Consider the following 16188-nt stretch of genomic DNA (forward strand, 5'->3'; position numbering starts at 1 on the left):
CAAAATGCACCTGAAAAGATAAAATGGTCACAATGTTGAGACTGAATAAATAAGACTGCTGACAGGGAAAACAAAGTAGTTATGGAACGCTCAGAACAAAATAGCTCAGAACGTGTGCGTACACGGGAATTATTTGCATTCCTACCAATTAAAGATCTTATTGAATAGACAGAATTCAGTAAAGACCCTAGAAGTTTCTCACAGTAGTAATGGGAATAAATCAAGTGAAGTCCTCCCAGACTAATTAGGGTGCAAAATTCTTGCTTCTAAAGTATGCAACTGCTTTTTTCTTTTTTGTATTTTTTAGGGGAGGGTCTACAGGTGTTCAGGGTGTCACTACTAGATTGGACTCATAGTGATCCATCTGTTTACTGCCCAGCAGGTATGGGAATCGAACCCGAGCCCCTGGCCTGCTTGCAGGCATTTGATCCGCTGAGCTATTTGGCAGGCCCTAAGAATGCAGCTGCTTGACAGAACAAATCCCAACATGGTTTAAAGAAATACTACAAAATCAACCACTCAACAAGGTAAGCAACAGTTTCTAACAACCAATAATAATATTTATAAAACATATAAGGAAACAGAAAAAAATGTAATCTGAAAAAAGAAAGATCTTTCAATGTAATGAGACCTCAAAATGAGAGAAATAGTGGAACTTTTTAGATATTGTAAGTGTTACGGGTAGACTCAAGAATTTAAATACAGTTTTACTACAATGAGAAAGTGGATGATATAATGAGAAATGGAAATTCTGGAGCTGAAAATTTATATCTTATATGAAAGCCTCACTATGTGTGATTAAAAAATAGACATTATAGAAGAAAAGACAAAAGAACTTCATTATGGACATTAGATGTTATTCAAAATGAAGCAGCAAGAGGTAAAACTACAGTAAATAAATAAAAGTAGTAGAGTCCAGACAACATCAGGGGTAATATTGAGTGTGCAACAGTCTAGTGAGTAAGTGGTGGGTCTCTTTAAAATAAGAGAGAGAGAAAAAAAGAAGAAAATGGAGAAAAGTAACAGCTGCATGTGTTCCATATTTCATGCAAAATATAAAACAGATCTAAGAATCTCAGATTCAACAGGATAAATACAAAGAAAAGTGAATCTAAGTAACATCATAATCAAAATGTTTAATACAAGTTAACAAAATACTATTAGAAACTGATCAGAAAAAAATAGTATTAGATATAAAGAAATAAAAACGAAAAGGTAAGGAAAAAGTAAGACATGACATAGGAGTGTCAACTTCAAACACCTAGAAGAAAAGCTATTCATTTAGAATTTTTTAATTGTTATTATTAATTTTATTGAGAAACAAATAGCAATGAGACAGTTTCAAAACCGGTTAACAGGACAGTTAAAATAATTAATACATTGCATATTGTTGTCTTCATAGTAGTTATTTATAGCACAAGATACAGACATGATATCCTGTCCAAACATTATTAGTACAAATATTTCTTCTCATTGAATTAAGAGAAAGTAGCTGTATATCTATCCTAAGTATTTTGTATATACAGATACAAAATGGTCTTACATTTATATCCCCCCCCTTTTTTTTTTGTTTAGTTTTGTCAGAAATTGATCAAGTAATGGCCGTTACTCATCCACATTGCTGACACTGACAAAGGATCTACAAACTGCGATACAGGGTTTCAGGGTAAATCCTGAGGGGATTTGACTGACCTTATCAGATACAAAAGTTACATTTCTTGTTATATAGGTCTTGCTCTATCTTGGTCTTAACCATCCAACAGAAAGGTATAAAAACGAGGTATAAAAAGTAAAGCTGCAGGCTGGGGAGATGGCTCAGTGGGATAAGCACTTCCCTGGCAAGCACAAGGGCCTGAGTTCAATCCCCAGTTCCAAAAAAAAAAAAAAAAAGTAATGCTATATTAATATGCTGAGCTGTAAAAGGCTCAAGTCAACAACTCTGACATTGCTAGTCCTATGGATAACCTACTACTATTATGGACTACTGGACTATATTGGATTATCTTGCTGAATTCATGCACCTACAATATTTAAATGGCAATGGAATATCCATCTCTCATTTAGAACTTTATGCTACCAGGGGAAATAGCCTTAGACTTTGAAGCTAGACAAGATGTCTCTTCTCACCTCTTTTGTTCAACAACATACTCTGTAGACTAGCCATTAAAAACAGGCAAGAATAAGCAATAAAAGCCATACAAATTGGAAGCACTGCATCAAAGTTGCTTGTATATGCAGAATATAGGAAAGAATTTAAACAAATATTTTAAAAATAAGTGAATTTTTAAAGGTCATAAAATGCAAGATTTCTATAATTTTTTTCTTTTTTTGTATTTTAGGGAAGGGTCTACAGGGTGTTTAGGGTCTCATTACTAGATCGGACTCATAGTGATCTGCCTGTCTACAGCCTCCTAAGAACTGGGATTACAAGTGTGCACCACCACGCCCAATCTCAATTGCCATCTCCGCGCATCCCAGGGGTTTGGCCAGCATAGCAGGCCCAGGGATTGAACCCCCTGCCCCTGTGCCTGTTTGCAGGAGCTTTAATCTGCTGAGCTATTTGGCTGGCCCTATAAAAATAAATTGTACTTTCATATAAGAAAACATTTAAAATTGAAAGTTTTGGAATCGATTTGCCAAAGTAGTGCTGTATTTAAGTATGAATCTACAAGTTATGCCCATTAGCAGCACAATGAGCACTAAGAAAAAACTGTATTAGAGAAGAAAGAATGTTTCTCATAAATAAGAAACAGTATGTCATGGAAGAAGTGATTCAAATTTTAAAGGTATCAGATTATCCCCCTAACTGGTTTATGCATTCAATGTAATTCTAATCAAAATTCTAGCAGAAACCTTTTAGAAATGGATATGCTTATTAAAATTTATATTAAAAATAGCATTTTTTTCTTCTACTAGTAGTTTAAAGATAGCCCTGAAGTTAAAATGACACCTTTTAGCTGATTAAAAGAAGGAATGCAAAGTTTCATGTACAACAACACTGAGCATTAGGAAAACAAACCAGACACAATAGTGGCCCAGAGCAGAGTTTCTAAAAATAGGCCCTTAGATAAAAGGTCAGACGCTGTTCAGCAAAACTATAGGGGCTACAACGTGTTAATAATTGTTTCAGCAAATCATGTTGGAACATAAGGGTATCCATGAATAAAAAATTTTCAAATAATAACTTTTATAATGTGGACTATTTTATTCAAAACATTATAGAACTTTACAACTTACAGAAGAAACGAGAAGATCTATGCAGGGTTGGATTAAACAGAAATTTCTTAGACACAATACACTGAAATAACATAGCATGCTCCCATTTATATGACATTCTTGCAAACATAAAAGTAGATTAACAGAAATCAGAGAACACTGCTTGCTAAGGATTGGCATTAGTAAGAGAATGACCCAAGAAGGGAACCCAGGAATTGTGGGTGTAGTAGAACTATATTTTGATTGCAGTGATGCTTATAAAATGTATATGACTTTACACCTAAAACTATAATTTTTGTACAAAAGAAATAGGGGGGAAGTAAGAAATCTAGAGAACATATCTATACCAAGAAATTGAAGTAACTAATAGCCTTCTTACAAAGAAATTCTAAGCATGAATAGTTGAGTTCTCACAAACATTTAAAGAATGCTGATTCTACAAATCTCTTTAAAAAGGAAAAAAAATGGAAATATACCCAACAATTTCTAGGAGTCAGTATTGTCATGGTCATGGAAACTACAGCTGGAAAAGGCAAAAAGAAAAATAAATAGCCCCAATTAAGAAAGCTAGAGATCAACGTTTCTCTTGACTAGATACTTGAGTCTGTAATCCCATATAGGTAAACCGAATTCAGCAGCATGCAAAAATTCAGCATATGAATTAGTGAGATTTATCCCAGAAATAAAACAAAATGTTTTAGTATCAAAAATCAATTTATATAGTAGAAATATTAGTAGAAAAAATGACTAAAACCTTAATATAATCTTAACAGTTGTTTAAAAAATCTTAAGTATATATGCTAACATTTATGACAAAAAAATACTCCCAAAAAACTAGTAAAAAAACTTTCTTAAACTGCAAAATGTCACAGCCTATAGGTCAAAATGGCCTATTAAGTCTCTACATATTAGAAAAATTAAAAAGCTATCCTATTTATAATAATATTAAAATTATATAATACATGGGTATTCCCATAACAAAAATATGTAAGAGTTAATGCTGAAACAATAATGTGAAGTTGAAGATCTGAATAAAGAAAGATGTTATGTGTGTGAAGTTTCAAGACTCAGTATTGTTAAAATCATAATTTACCACACAAGGTTTTATGGAAAAATATATTTACAGACTATTTTTTCCTTTTTTCTTTCTTCTTTCTTTTGGAGAATTTCAGCCTATATATATGTCAAAATGCCAAGGATGTAGAACAGCGACAATGGAATTTGATTTGCCAATTTCATGGATTTAAAGGCCTGAGTTTTTCAAACAAACACTAATATAGGTGTTATTGCTTGCTATTTTAGAAATCTGATTGCAGCTCATGATTACTTGATTTTAACTAAAACTATCTGAGTAATCAGGATTCACTCTGCTAAAACAGAGCCAAATATCACCCAGATTTCTGTAACAATTTCTGTAACAATTATTTCTGTAATAATTTGTCCTGCTGGTTCTACCACTATGGCAGAATTCAAATGCAGAAGCAATGACAATTTTGAAGAGAATAAAGTTGAGGGCCGGCAAGATAGCTCAGCAGACTAAAGCACCTGCTTAGGCAAACTTCGGCTAAGCACTGGGACCGTGGTTCCATCCTTGGCACCACATGCCATACCAGCCTCGCCCCCAGGGCAGGCTGAGCTAGCCACAGGAAAAAAAAAAATTGAAATTTTGGTACCGTTTGATTTTAAAATGCACTTCAAAGCTACTGTAATCAAGACAACATAGTATTCCTTTCACTATAGGTACATGGAGTAACAGAATGAGAGCTCAAAAATAAAATGAATTTTTTACAAAGATGTTAAAGCAATTCAGTAGGAAAAGGGACAACGTTCTCAGCACAAGTTGACTTATATGGTTGCAGATGGGATTAAAGCCACATTCTCTTTTCTCTTCTGTACACCAAAAATTCTTACCTTGAATTTAGTGTTTGTTATTTCCATGTAGAATTCTATAGCTTTAATATATTTTTAATTACTATAAATTATTTATTTTGTATTTTCTGTATAAACACCATCAAGGAATATATATATTTTGTTTTATATTCTTATTTAAAGATCATAAAAATAGTAAACAAAAAAATCTTAGAAAAGACACAATTTCACTCAACAAAAGAACAGGAATCCAACAATGGTTGTTAGATTGCATAATGTCTTCAAACCATTTTTAAAGCTTTTCTTGTACATAACATATACCATGATTATCTATTATGAATGTACAATTAATTAATTTTTGGATTGTTATAGACCACATTCTAATTTTAGCAAATTTGCTTTACTTTTTAAAGTCCCTTGGCCTCACGTAATCAATTTTGCCCTAGCAGTAAGTTCCAACACCACACTGCGTGCTCTTCTGTACGACTGGGCTCCCCTTTTGCATTTCATATGTACAAAATCCTACACCTACTATTTCATATCTAACTACTAGTGTATTTTGAATTTGTCAGTGTTGTGACATGAAGTAATGTGCTATTCCCTTTTAACATTAGTGTTTTATTTTTATGGTATACTATTTCGTTTAGGAATTCATCCAATCATAGAAGTTTGGACTATTTCCAGTTGTTTGGGCTATTATGGGTAATGCTGTGAGCATTTGTGAAAACAAATTTTTTGTGTGAGCTTATATTTTCCTTTCTCATAAGTAGATCCTTAGGAATAGATTTGCTGAGACAAGTGGCAAATTTATTTTTAATTTTTAAGAGGCTGATAAACTGTTTTCCCAAGTGGCTGTACAGTTTATGCATTTCCTTCAGAAGCTATGAAGGTTTTACTTTCTCCATATTTTCAAAATTGGTTGCTATTGTTGGTATATTTTTGATAGTACTTAGTGGGTGTGTCATACTTTTAATTAGATTTCCCTAATGCTTAGTAATGCTGAGTAATTTTTTTATACGCCATTGGTTATTCTTACATCATTTTTGGTGAACACTGTATTGATGACTTATCTATTTTTAATTGGGTTGCTTCTGTTGCTCTTATGAGTTATAAAACTTCTTTATATTTATTTGCTACAAGGTCTTTATGAAGCCTGTGACTTGAAGATAATCTGTTTGGTTCCTTCTTTTGTCATCTCCTTTCCTTTAAGAGTCTTTAAAAGTGCAAAGTTTTTAATTTTAATGAAAATTAAAATCAGGGCTGGTGAGAGAGCTCAGTAGACTAAGCACCTGCCTAAGCAAGCACAGGGACTGGGGTTTCATCGCCAGCACTATGTGCTGCACCAACCCTAACACCAGGTGCACTGAGCAGGCCACCGAGTCCGCGCATGGTGACACACGTCTGTAATCCCAGAGCTGGGGAGGCTGAAAATAAAAGGTTCACTACAAGTCTGAGATGCATAATGAAACCCTGTACCAAATACATATGTACGTGCATATATATAAACATACATACCTACATACATACATACATACATACATACATAAACCTATCACTTTCCCTTGTTATGAATTACAATTTTGTGTCCTCATTGAAAACTGTCTAAACATTATGTACTACAAACATGTACTAATAAAAATAGATAAAATGCTCTATAACTCAAGGGAGTGAATACACATTTTCTTCCAGAAGTCCAGTAGAAGTGGTTGCAAACTGGGAAACAGTACCCTCCACACAGAATTTAAGGTGGAGAGAGGCTTTAGCTGGCTCATGGCTTCTGGGTTTTCAGTCAATGGCAAGATGGCTCCAGAGCAGGAAAATCATGGTGGAATACTGCAGCAGGGTACAGTGGCTCACTTCACGACAGGTGGAAAGCAGGTCAGGGAACAGTGACAGAGAGGAAGGAGCAAGAGACTGGACACCAAGCGCAAGGCACGCTACTGCATCACTGCCCGCTATAGGGAGCAGTGAGCCTACTGGCTTTCTCCTTCTTTCTGTTTGCATTAATGTCTATTTTTCCTAGAACAGAGAAATACTCTCACTCTTAAAATATTCCTTTTATTTTTAACTGTAAATTTAGCCCACTGTTAACTCGATTTTGGGACAAATGACACATGCTGAGTATTTTTCTTCATTTTATTTACTCAAATACAACTTTATAGATTCTATGTGTCTCTTTTTGGGGTTATTTTCTAGTATTGTATGTTTCTGGGGTGGGTGAAATTTTTATCATATTTTTCTAATGATTTATTTCTTACATAATAACAATAGATACAATTATCCTGCTGAGGTCTGCTGGTCTATGGAAGGAGAAGCCAATGCTTGACATTTTTAGCTTTTTTAAATTTCTTATAACTTTTCTTCCAATTTTTATGCATAGATGTTGAATTTATATTATTTTGTTTCATGAAATACTGTATTGTTTCTAATTTATTATTACTATTTTGTATTCCCTTTAAAAATAAGAAACAATAGATAACATTAATTGAACACATTCTATGTGTGTCATTTTATAGGTAAGAAAACTAAGGTATGCAAAGGTTAGCTTATCTATAAGCCAACAGGAAATACGAAACTATTTGAGTATGACCAATGTAATTACAAATCACTAATTTTATTATTATAACAATATAATTTTAGCTTGCTGTATATTTCAGCTCTATTTGAATATAATAACAATATATAGCCAACTTTATCTAAACTCCATAGACAATATGTTAATATTTAAATGGGTTGATTTGTACATATGTCTGTATTAGCTAAAATTTTTTAAATTTTCATGGTTCAAAAATATTTATATAGGCATTTATCATTCTTAAGTTGTAAGTCCATGTGGTAATATATATTCAATAGTATTCAAAAAGAAGAAAAAGACGTCATACAAATATCTATGGCTGAGAATCCGCTTGCCTCAAAATCGTACTAACAGAATCATTACATTCTTTTTATAAAAATCATTTTTAAAAAAGTCACCATAAGTAGCTCTGCACAGGAATTGGGGAAGCATATTCTTTGGGACTGATCCTTTAAGTAGTTTTGACAGCAACAGAGGAGAAATTCATCTTTTGTGATTTTGATGTGTGACAAATCCAAGAATTGACAGAACCATGTAAATCATGTGTATTATCATGCCTCATCTGAATGTCTGTACAACATATACGAGTTGAAGGATTAAGTGTGAGAAGAGCTTTCAGAGCTGTGCTGGAGCTGGGGGCTGTCGACACTGATTAAGACACTGACAGAGTGCACAAAAAAATACCATTTGTTGGCATGACATATCAGATGGATGAAGACTCAGTCTTTGTTGAGTTCAGTTTTCTTTCAAACTGACTTACAGATCAGCTGTAGTATTTCCAGAGGCAAATGGTACATTGATTTTTAATATAGGCATTATGCAAAATTCCGAGCAATGAAAAGTTTTCAAAGAGGCTTTTCTATAGCATTAGTAAGCACAATGAACAATTGTGCATTAATATGAGCAGTGTTTCCTTCCGTCGTCTAAGAGCCACTTTTTAAAACAGCAGCTCCCATTAAAAAGCTAATTCTTTTTCTACCCATGACTAAACTGTGTGGTGAGGTTTACTTTTGTTTGGCACTGAAAAATAAATGATGGAAAATTGGAGCTAACAATATGTTCTGATTACTCCTATGGTATACAATGTGCTCTGAATGTGACAAACCGTGCTTATCCCACTAGGGAGAGCAAGTGAGGGAGAGAGAGATTCCCTGTGATTTATTGGCATGTGTAATGCTGTTAAATAGCCATTTTATTATGCTGCCTTGACATTGACATATTTTATTTTACTTCTAACAATTAAGATTTTCATATGCAAAATCTTACTTATATGTATACTGACAATGGGAAATAAAAGTTACTCAGGGAAATAGTTGAGGCCATTGGGACCCCCAAATATTATGCCTCCTTGTTACTACTCTAAGTTGTATTTTTTTAAAAAACTTGTCTCTATCCAATACATTTTGAGTGATCTATTTCCCACTTCTTTACATTTTAAAAAATGGTAGCATAGATTGGACCATGATTCTAGGAAGTCAAAGCACACACATTATCCACATAGATAAACTTCAAAATTATGTCTAGGAATCGGGGAGATGGATCAGTGGAATAAGTGCTTCCCTGGCAAGTGCAAGGCCCTGAGTTCAATCCCCAGTTCCACTAAAAAAAAAAAAAAAAAAAAAAAGGAAGGAAAAAAAAAGAAAGAAAGAAATTATTTCTAACATGAAACTGGTTGTTGTACAGCAGCCCCATCCAGTATGTCTGGCTATTCTGGTAAAGCAAAAACACATATCCCAGGAATCATTAATATGTACTTGTTGCTAAACTGCTCACATCAACAGAAGAGTATTCTTGTCAGCTGTTTTGCTTATGCACTAGGAGATGTTAAACGCAGGGCTTTACAAATGCTAGGCAAGGACGCTCCTGCTGAGCTACATCCCAGGCCTGAAAGTATATTTTTTGTGAAAAATACAAGGAGTATCAAAAGGCCAGGAACACTGTCATGCCTGGTCACGTGAGATAAAAGTTAAAAACTTAATGATAAGTAGATAAGGTTGTGGGAAAATCTGTAGCAGGCAAGATGGTTACCATGCTAATCCTTTAACATCGAAGATTTATGATGAGGGAGAGAACAAGAACTTTCCAAATAATTTAAAGACTTGTAATGTTTAATTGTATATATTTTCTTCTTTGACATTTTTATGAGTGTGTGTATGTAGTGCATAGTGGTCTCATTCAGTGTGGGGTGTATATACACACACATGACTTATAGTAATTCTTTTTGTTCCCTATTCCTTCCTTTCCTCCAGCCCCCTACATCACAAGATCCTTTTCACTTACTAAAGATCTATCTCTCTTTTTGCTATTATTTATCTTTCTTTGAATTATTTATATGTTGGGTTTCTCATATATGACAAGTTATGTGATATTTAAGCTTGTATGTCTGCTTTTTTTTTTTCACAACATTATGGTCTCAAGTTGCATCCATTTTTCTACAAAGAACTCAAATTTATCATTTTTGTGGCACAGTGGGATATAGCAGGGGTACAAAAATAAAAAAGCCACGTTTACCTAATATTATTATTTTCAGAAATTATATATGTTTTATAAGATTGAAAAGCAATTATTTTGGTGTCATTGAGAACCAGGGAGTTTGGCAAGAGAGCCACAGAATGAAAATGTAAGACAGATAAGGTTAGGGCTGAGGAGATAGCTCAGTTGAGTGAGCGCATGCCTGGCAAGCACAAGGGCCTCAGTTCAATCCTTGGCTCCCCCTACCTCCCCCCACAAAAAAAGTTGAAAAAAATTCTGGATCTCATTCTGAATTACAAATATCTATGATTTAATTTTATAAAACTTTATTGTATGAGTGAATGTTTGCTATATATGAAATTTGCATTCATTTTAGGGAGAAAGCCCGTCCAAATGACACATACTGATTATTTTTTATGCTCCTTTCCTTTCCCTAGATCTCTTCTTCTATCTCTAGATCCTCTTGCCCCATTTTTATTTACTTATTATTTTTTAGTTTATGTTTACAATAGACAAAGTTCACATTGACTGTGGGTTATTGGTACATGACTACAACACAGCTCAAATCTGGGCCCTTCCCCTTCCTCTACCCTCCTTGCTCTGAATCTCAAGGACTTCTGAACTTTTCTTTGTTTGTTGTTGTTTTTAAATTTTATTTTATTCTAAAGAGTAAAAACATACTCTGGCCCTTTTACAAAAGACTTATCTTCCTGTTTCATTCAGTCACTTCTTCAGTTTTCTCTTCATTTACCCTTTCCCTTATTCAAATAAGCAACGCCATATGAAATTTAAAACCAAGTTGCTGAATAAGAACATCTAGGGATGCTTCTGCAGCCTTTATCTTGTCAACTGATGCTCATGTCTGTTGGGGCCAACGCCATGCTGCTTTTATTGCTCTTGTACAACTTGAATTAGGTCTTGCAACGCCTCCTGCTTTGCTCTGGTTGCCCAGAACTTCTCTTGCTAATCAGGTTCTCTTCCCATTCCATATGAATCTTAAGATTGTTTTCCTCAATTATGTGAGAAATGTTGGTACTTTGGTTGAGAATGACAATATATATAAAAAAAATTCAATGACAAATCACATACATAAGAGGTTGTTAACCTAATATAAATAAAATTTATTTGTAATAGATTTTTCCCTACTACTTAGTTGATGCAGTATATTTGACTTTAGTTTTCTCATATATTACATTTTCTGGAATCAGATTAATTTAGCCTTCAGGTACTGTAAAGTCATATACTGGGTCATCTCAAACTGGTCCTTTTATACTGAAAATATCATGCTAGCATTTTCAGTGAAATACACATTCCAGAGAGTTGGCATCATTTCTACTTCTCTACCTTATGTTGTCTGCTTATCAGTAACAATTATGCTTATGAAAGCAACTTGGAGTAAAAACAGTGCATTTGACATTAGGCTGGGGGGTAGTGCCTCTGAAATAATTATGAGTCTCCAACACCTGGCTTTAGACAGTTTACACTGTGTTGATTGCTGGAAAGAAAGTGGGCTCTAGAGACTTAGATATGAACTTGAAACCAAGCCTTTTTATTTAAGACGAAGAAACTAGGGAGTATTAATTGTCCTAAGTCTCAATTTTCTAGTACACAATGGGAATAAGTCAATCTATCCAAGATTTTTTAATATTAAAAATTTAATGAATGCAAGATGCAACATAGTTAATACTTAATAAATAGTAGGTACTAGGTTACAATAATAAGTAGATTATTTACGTAAACTAACTATTTACTTCATGGAGAATGGGTAAAGAAGTTAGAATTCTTAGAGAACTGTTATATTTTAAAGAGATAGATAATGTTTGTTATGAAAGCTTTAAATAAAATTAAGAATAAATGATGAAGCAAAATTTCATATACATAAAATCAAAATTCAGATTATTTTTATTATGCAAGAGCAATGACTGATGATAGTGAAACAAAGTATAATTTGAAAGTTCTTAATATTTCCATAAGTCTCCAAGCGTAGTTTGCTGTTTTTTTGTTTTTAAAACTTTGTCCTTGTTTCCTGCAACTAGATTTCTATTGTCTTTAATTATAGGTTATAAAAGGACTTGCAAACCAATGAGAATAATAAGAATGAATACATCCTGCTGTTGATATGATGAAATTCATACATTTCTAATGATATGCAAAGCTATTATAGTATTATAAGGTGATAACCACATAATACATCATTTAAATTGTCAGTCTAACCACAGTGAAGCTTCTGTGCCCTATATCATGAACAACACAGGAAAGTAAATAAAGAATTGCATCCAGCTACTTCGAATAAGTTACTCTTACTCTGCAATATTGACAAACATGTTATGTCGAGGACTAATTGAAGAGGATGGCATTTTCCTTAGATAAAATATAATCAATATGACTTTGAACATCAACAGCAAATAGTATAAACTTGCACTGGAAAACTGCAAGAGAAAACCAAAGAAGGCAGAAAGCCTAAAATAAAATATTGTAATTACTAAAAATATTCCAAATGAGAAACTAAAATCAGAAGTCTTAACCCACTAGGTATCAAAACATGCCCATTTTTGTGTCTCCATTGCCTCAGTCAGGCTCAGAGGCAGCGCAAGTCTTCAATAAATGCTAAGCGAATGAAGTTGGTAGCCGTGTTAAAAGACAGTGGATTACAATTAGCCATTATTTTTTTTACCACTCTCAACCTACTTATATGTATTATACACCCAAATATCATTTAAGGCAATGAAAAGCATAACATATTTTAAAAAATCTCTCAAGATTCCCATTCTATTGTTAAGGCCAAAACCCAGTGGACTTTATTGCTCTGTTTACTCATTATTAAAATATGTAGGAAAAAGAGATTCAAGGTTTTGCAAGAATACTCGATACATTTCTACATACCCAAGTGGTCGAAAATAACAATAAACAGATATTTTTCAATTTAATTTTAAATGAGAAGACAACCTGAAAATATAAATCTATATCAGCGATCACAGTCAGAATGCCCCGGCACCAAGTGTCTTCAGATTTAAATCAAGGGCAGATTAAATACCCTGCTGAGTCACAACTCAGTAACAAACCCATTAGATTAAATGTTTCTTCAAAAGCATTGTTGAATAGAATGCTACTGTATGGAGTCCAGAAGTAAAAAATTGAAAGGTCATTCAGTCCTTCTCAAAATGACCTGAAAGTTTCTTCTTTATGATAGAGTATGTAGAGTTTTCTCTAATTAGTTCTTTAATGTAAATGTTTTGTTCAGATTTCCACTGAAACTAATTTCGGTGCTTTTGGCTTCCTATTTCTCTTTCAGTGACCGCCAAGGAACTGAAGGTTTGAGGTCCTAAGCTGCCTTCCAGCCCTCTCTGCATGGCCGCGCCCTGCCCCTGCAGTGGAAGCACCCTGCAGCCCGCCCGACCCTCTGCCCAGGCAGGTGCGAACTCCCCTACAGCGTGCACACAGCTCCCCTCTTGCGTGTGAGTCACCAGCGGAGATTGCCGCTCTTGCTTGTTGGACGTTGCCTCAACAGTCCTCTTGCGAGTAGGGCTTTTCTTTTCCTCTTTGGTGTTGGACTCACGCTCCAGCACCCTTCTCCCTTACCCGGTTACACGATGTTCACAGTACCTAACACGTTCTAATACACTGTGTGAACATTTGTCTTCGGTGTGGATTTCTCCCGAGAGATGTACATGTTCTGTGTGATAGGGCAATTTGCTTGCCTACTTTTACCATGTAGAACAGTCAGTGCCTGGTGTATGTTAGGCGCACAGGAATACATATGTGAGATGGTTATGTAACAGTAATCACGTATGGGACTCTCGAAATGATTAAAGATAATCGAGCAGCTTCCTGAAATGATCAATTTTAAAAAACTAGAAACTTGTATACAGCAAGATTATAATTATGCAAAACAAAATTTTAAAAGAAATCAAACAAAATGTTATGAATAATAATTTTTAAGTGAATAAAATAGGAAATCATACAATGAACTCACATAAAATGAAATTGTGTGATGGAACTAAGAGTAGATTTTCTTTCCTTTTAATTTTCTTCATTGTCTCAATCTTTTTAAAAGGAGCATTACTTATTTAAGAAATAAAAACTAGGGCTGGGGAGATAGCTTGGCAGTCTAAGCGCCTGCCTGGCAGATGCGAAGACCCGAGTTCTATCCCTGGTACAGCATGCCACACTTGCCTCAGAACCCCAGGTGCACTATGCCAGCCACTGCAACTGGGCATGATGGCACATGCCTGTAATCCCAGTGCTGGGGCTGAGACAGAGTGATTACTACTAAATAAATAAAAGATTAAAAAATAAACATGAAAAAAAAACTAAATATATGAGTAACTTTAAAAAGTACCTTTGGAGGGCTGGGGAGATGGCTCAGCAGAATAAGTGCTTCTATGGCAAGCACAAGGTCCTGAGTTTGATTCTTGGTACCGCCAAAAAGAAAGAAAAAAATTACCTCTGGAAAAAAAATGCACAAGATTTTTTAATGGCTCTGTTTATTCAATCTCAGGAAAAATTGAAAATAGGAAAATTTTTTAAGTTTTTGAGCATTCCCTTTTCCATTAGAGTTGAGTGTTAGAGTTCAAAGGGTGTCATCTCAAAACCTGTTCAGAGAACACTGCACTCTTGATCCACTTATCTGAGTGTTTTATTTTAGAACCTGATTGTTTTGAGTTCTCCCCTTCCTTCTGTTAATTTTAATACAAGGATTTAATTAGACTGGAGGGGTTACTTTAACCACATTTAGTTGTAAAAAAAAACCCAGCTGTTTCCAAGGAAAGGAGCTTTTAAAGTTGAGACAATACAGTTACTTATAATATCAAATTACCTCTCATAAAGCAAGTCTTACCAATTTAACAGTGGAAAATTTCATAATAAACAAACCTACTTGACATCAATGAGAGTTAAGTGTTGGTAGATTTAGCGAATATTTCTTTCTCACAAGCACTTTACATTAACTTGTTTTTTTAGTAATAAAAATATGTAAGAAATAAAACAATAAACACTGTTACTTTATAGGGTGCTGCATTGCTAGCTACAATGTTCAGCAGTTCAGGTGCCTGCACTATTTGCTTTCACTTTCCCCCTAAGATATCTTCAATTTACTTTGGGTTTGTCGGGCTGTTACAGCACCCTAAGTTAAGGAACACCCATACTGGATCATCTGATACACTTTTAATCAAAATGCTTACCCCCCTTTACCATCTCTGAAACTTTCTCATATTTTGTCTTTCAAAATTCTTGTTACTAGCATTCTCTTTTTCTCTATGTTTATCAGGGGAAATGTGGGATTTCTGGATTGCTGGTTTCCTCCTTCTTTCTTCTGATTTCTGTCTCTTTGCACTCTGTTTCTCTTTTGGAATATCTTTATATTTACCATCAAATCTTTCCATTTCTAAAGTAATTATTAATCTATATGATGTTTTTCTTATTTTCAAATTATCTTCTTTCTACAATACCTAGAGTTTTGTACTAACTTCACGGACAACATATTTTCTTCAATCTTTTTGAAAATCTTAGCTGTTCCAAGCTTCTTAACAATCTTGGCTCAGTAGCTCACACTTCAGGCATTGGGAGCCAAGCAGCAGAGCACACACGAAGCAGCATGGTATTCCCTTCTGAATTTCTTTCTGTGCTTTGATTACTCTTCCTGTTTTCTGTACTAATGTTTCTCTTTGCTTACTCAGTTTTCCTCTGGTGCTCCTGGTATACATATCACTAGAGGTGTTCTGCATAAGAATGAAAAAACTAATAGTCTGGGTACCAGTGTCATGGAATAAGAGGATTGTTTTCTCACCAGTCTTATCTCTGCCTAAGAATTTCAGGTGATTCTTCATGTGCAATGAGGACTACCAAGTATTTTGGATAAGGACCTAACTCACCAGAGTCTCTTGAGTTTAGGAAAAAGAAGATATTTACTACTTGCAAAGACTCAAATTTCAGCAGACACTTTAGGCCAGTTGTTTAGAGAATATATTTCTGTCTTCTTCTTCTTCTTCTTCTTCTTCTTCTTCTTCTTCTTCTTCTTCTTCTTCTTCTTCTTCTTCTTCTTCTTCTTCTTCCTCCTC

Source organism: Octodon degus, unplaced genomic scaffold (genome assembly GCF_000260255.1).
Source record: "Octodon degus isolate 3935 unplaced genomic scaffold, OctDeg1.0 scaffold00032, whole genome shotgun sequence".
In the NCBI taxonomy this organism is placed as follows: Eukaryota; Metazoa; Chordata; class Mammalia; order Rodentia; family Octodontidae; genus Octodon; species Octodon degus.